The sequence below is a fragment of the Galeopterus variegatus genome, unplaced genomic scaffold, assembly GCF_000696425.1.
Source record: "Galeopterus variegatus unplaced genomic scaffold, G_variegatus-3.0.2 Scaffold631, whole genome shotgun sequence".
Taxonomy (NCBI): Eukaryota; Metazoa; Chordata; class Mammalia; order Dermoptera; family Cynocephalidae; genus Galeopterus; species Galeopterus variegatus.
The window spans coordinates 346739-351776 of NW_007726742.1; positions in this window are offsets into that span (position 1 = coordinate 346739).

Below are 5038 nucleotides of genomic sequence, written 5' to 3' on the forward strand. Positions count from 1 at the left end.
TTTTTTTTTTTTTTTTTTTGTCCTTTTTGAGACCGGCCACGCCACACCGCGCTCAGCCAGTGAGCGCTGTGAGCACACCGGTCTTCCCTATATAGGATCCGAACCTGCAGCGGGAGCGCTGCTGTGCTCCCAGTGCCGCACTCTCCCGAGTGCGCCACAGGCTCGGTCCTCACTTAATGGTTTCTGAGTACGATATTTTCTTTTTCTTTAAATTTTTTTTTAAAATTTGCTTTTCTACAATATTCCTGACAGATATATCCTGAAAAGATGTGCTGTTTATATTACTAGTTGTTTTATTAGTTGCATCCCCTAATCAGTCGATATGAAAACAAGTCCATCTTTATCCAATGGTGTTAGTCTCTGTAAATATATCTTGTCAGATCTTAAAATAAAAAGCACTTTTAAAATGAACAATAAACAGTAGTGCCCCCTTATCCAGGGGTGGGGGTAGATACAGTCCAAGACCCCCAGTGGATGTCTGAAACCCCAGATAGCACCAAACCCTCTATATACTATGTTTTTCCTACACATACATACCTGTGATAAAGTCAAATTTATAAATTAGCACAGTCAGAGATTAACAATAAAATAGAATGATCATAACAATACGAAAAAAGTTATGTGAATGTGGTCTCTCTCTCTCTCAAAATATCTTATTGTACTGTACTCCCCTATTTGGGGAGTGTGGTTGACCCCAGTAACTGAAACCGCGGATAAGGGGGGGACTACTCTACACCCTACCCGCCCATTAGTCACTTAGTAGCAGTCTCGGTTATCAGATCGCCTGTCGCGGTACCACAGGGCTTGTGTTTAAGTAGCCCTATTTTACTTCATAATGGCCCCAAAAGGCCGGCCCGTGGCTCACTCGGGAGAGTGCGGTGCTGATAACACCAAGGCCACGGGTTCGGATCCCATATAGGGATGGCTGGTTTGCTCACTAGCTGAGCATGGTGCTGACAACACCAAGCCAAGGGTTGAGATCCCCTTACCGGTCATCTTTAAAAAAAAAAAATAATAATAATAATGGCCCCAAAGAGCGAGAGGAGTGAGACTGGCAATCCAGATATGCCAAAGAGAAGCGGTAAGGTGCTTTCTTTAAGTGAAAAGGTGAAAGTTCTGGACTTAATAAGGAAAGAAAAGAAATCCTATGCTGAGGTTGCTAAAATCTACGGTAAGAACGAATCTTCTATCCGTGAAATTGTGAAGAAGGAAGAAGAAATCCGTGCTAGTTTTGCTGTCGCCCCTTAAACTGCAAAAGTTACAGCCACGGTGCGTGATAAGTGCTTGGTTAAGATGGAACAGGCTTTAAATCTGTGGGTGGAAGACATGAAAAGAAAACGTACTCCGATTGACAGCAACGCGCTGCGCCGGAAAGCATTGAGCCTATACGAAGACTTCAGCAAGGGATCCCCTGAAACGAGTGTCACCAAGCCATTTACTGCAAGTAAGGGATGGTTACACAGATTCAGGAATAGATTCTCACATCATCATCATCATCATCATCAGAAGGGTGAGTACAATATTTTGAGAGAGCACATTTACCTAACTTTTCTTACAGTATGTTATTGTAATTGTTCTATTTTTATTATGGTTGTTAATCTCTTACTGTGCCTACTTTATAAATTCAACTTTATCATAGGTATGCATGCAGAGGTAAAAAACATAGTACATACAGGGTTTGGTACTATCTGCAGTTTCAGGCAACCACTGTGGGGAACTACTATCTTTCTTTAATATTTAAAAATTTTTTTGGCAGCTGGCCAGTACAGTGATCCCAACTCTTGACCTTGGTGTTATCAGCCTCATGCTCTAATGAAGCAAGCTAACTGGCCAGCCCCTGTATTTCTTTAATTAGAAAGGAAATATGTACATTTTATTTATATTTTGAAATAATGTTTTGACTGCTAAATACCATCTAATATTTATAGGACACTAAACAGTTCATAAAGTATTTTCATCTACATATCATCTGATTTCCCCCAAATCCCTGAGGGAGGCAGAGAAAATACTACAGAGATTTTATTTTTTAAAAATTAAGTTACACAACAATTACAGCAATATTAACATAGTACTAAATAGAAGATAACATTCATATAAATCCTTTTAATCCTACAAATAAAACTTTATTTTGGGGCCGGCCTGTGGCTCACTCGGTAGAGTGCGGTGCTGATAACACCAAGGCCACGGGTTCGGATCCTATATAGGGATGGCCGGTTTGCTCACTGGCTGAGCGTGGTGCTGACAACACCAAGCCAAGGGTTGAGATCCCCTTACCGGTCATCTTTTAAAAAAAAAACAAACAAACAAAAAAATTGTCCATCTGTGCACGCTGACTTTATTTTGTCTGGTGTTACATGAATATTAGTTTTACCACATGGGGCAGATGCTTGCACAAAAGGCATAGCAAGATGTGGAAGGTCTATTTAGATCACACCTACATTATTAATTATTATGAATAAGTTATAACTTGGATTTAGTTTTTTTCTACCTTTGGAAGAGTTCTAAAGACTATACATACTGTAAAAGTTCATTTATCCAGGATTGTAAATATTCAAATTATCCAAACAAAAAGCTGTTCAAAACAGTTTTATAATCAATTTTAAAAAGTTTCATTGTAATAATGAAAGAGCTATCTGCTAGAGTGCAGACACCCATGTGACAGCTAAAGATGTCACTGTGGCCCTACTTAAGTGATCTTGACTGGAATGTGCAAATCTTTATGTGGGACACTGTCTAAAGGATGAAATTGTTATCTTACAAATTACATATATTTTATTTTTATTTTTATTTATTTATTTTTTTGTCTTTTTGAGACCGGCCGCACCGCGCTCAGCCAGTGAGTGCACCGGTCATCCCTATATAGGATCCCAACCCGCGGCGGGAGCGCTGCACTCTCCTGAGTGTGCCACGGGCTCGGCCCAAATTATATATATTTTACATTACATTCTCTACCTAGAGCATATAGTCAGCCCTCCATTTCTGTGGATTCCATACCTGCGGATTTAGCCAACTGGGTTTCAAAAATATTCAGGAAAAAAAAAATTCCATTAAGTTCCAAAAAGTAAAACTTGAACTTGCCTCACACCAAGTGCTATGTTGAATCTATGTGAATGAAGTGATGTGTAGGCATTGTATTAGGTATCACAAATAATCTAGAGATGATGGGCCGGCCGGGTGGCGCACTGCTATAGCGCGCCGCTTGGGAAGCGCGGTGACCGCTCCCGCCAAGGGTTCGGATCCCACATACAGACCGGCCGCTCACTGGCTGAGCGAGGGGCGGGGGCAACACCAAGGGTTGCGATCCCGTGGCTGGTCCCGGTCCGGTATGGGCGCGACACTGAGGGTTGCGATCCGTTGCCGGTCACGAAAAAAGACAAAAAGGAAAAAAAAAAAAAATCTAGAGATGATTTAAAGTATATGGGAGGATGTGTGTAGATTATATACCAAGCCATTTTATTTAAGGGACTTGAGCATCCATGGATTTTGTTATCTGCAAGTGTGGGGGGTCCTGGAACCAATACCACATGGATATCAAAGGATGACTAGTTAGTGTAGTGTACTATGTACACTGTGGGGCTGGACAGTTAGCTCAGTTGGTTAGAAAACAATGTTATAACACCAAGGTTGAGGTTCAGATTTCAGATCTCTGTACCAGCCAGCTGCAAAAAGAAAAAAAAAAAAGAAAAACCAAGAAATTGGACCCAGAAGATACTGGGCCCACATCAAGCAGAGTTAAGGGGAAAAAGTCCTCTGTTTAGTATTCATCAAAAGACTGGATGTGTTGTAAAAAATAGACCCCTCAAGAGTATCTGAACTTTTGCCAGAATTATGGTTTTAGGCAATCAAACACATATGACAAAGTCACAAAAAGATTACTCAGTTTGGATTCAAAAGAACATCTTTAAAAACAGTACTGTATGATCCCAACAACAGTGACCTTGACGAAGTGGTATAAGAGTGGTTCTGTCAGCATGGGTATTCAGGGTTTCCTATCCTGGGTCCATGATCACTTGCTGTTTAAAACCAGTCAACAAGGCTTTAAGCTACAAGTCTACGTGAAGATGCATTTCTGTTGGTGGAAGTACTTGCATTTGGTCCAGTTGCATCTCTAGCTTACCCAAGACTTTTTTGACTTGGCTATGTCTCCCACAGCACAGTAGAATGGAAAGTTCGCACCATATGGATACTTATCTGTAGGATTGTATCCACTAGGCTAAATGTTAAAAAAAAGAGAAAACAATTGAAATAACAAGACGATTCTGCCAGCTGTTGGACTCTGTGCACTTATATCCTGAGTGAGCATGAGCTGAGAGCTGCAAATATGTGGTTCTAGTGTTTGAAGGAAAGGTCCATACTACATCATTCCTAGACACAAATCAACTATTATTTTTCATCTGTTGCTCAACCCAAAAGACAGCATTCTGACCCTATGTTGGAAAAAAAACCTGGCTGGGCAGAGCTGGTATCCAAAGTGGCTTATAAGTATGACTACAATTAATGTAGCACCTATACCACTAAAGAGAGAGGAATAGTAACAAGTGTTCCAATAACTGCTATGGTGGTGAGCCAGCCCTTAGTGAATGCTGAAAAAACATGATACTCATGACTGTCAGTCATGAATTTGAGGATTACAAACCTCAATGGCAGTACACTGAGAAAAAGGCTTTGTCTTCACAGTTTATTGTTCCAGAAAAGACAGCCTTCTGACCAAAGCCAATTCCAAACCAGCAAATGTTGATTTAACAGTTTTAGAAACTGCTGTAACCTTAAAGAAGTTGGAGTCATTTATGAAGAGGCAGCAAAATTCCACTCTGAACCGTTATAACTAAATTCATAGAAGAAAAGGACTATATTCCCTAACAAGTTTTTCATGATAAAGGTAATCTTGACTAAATGAACTTTTGCCTTACAAAGTCAGGTTGTAACACCCTCCCAAATGCTACTCCATGACTACACGATAGCCAGTCAATCCTCCCTTCACTGACCTTAACCTCACAGACCCCCTAAGCACCCCCCACCAGAAGAAACAACCTTCTCA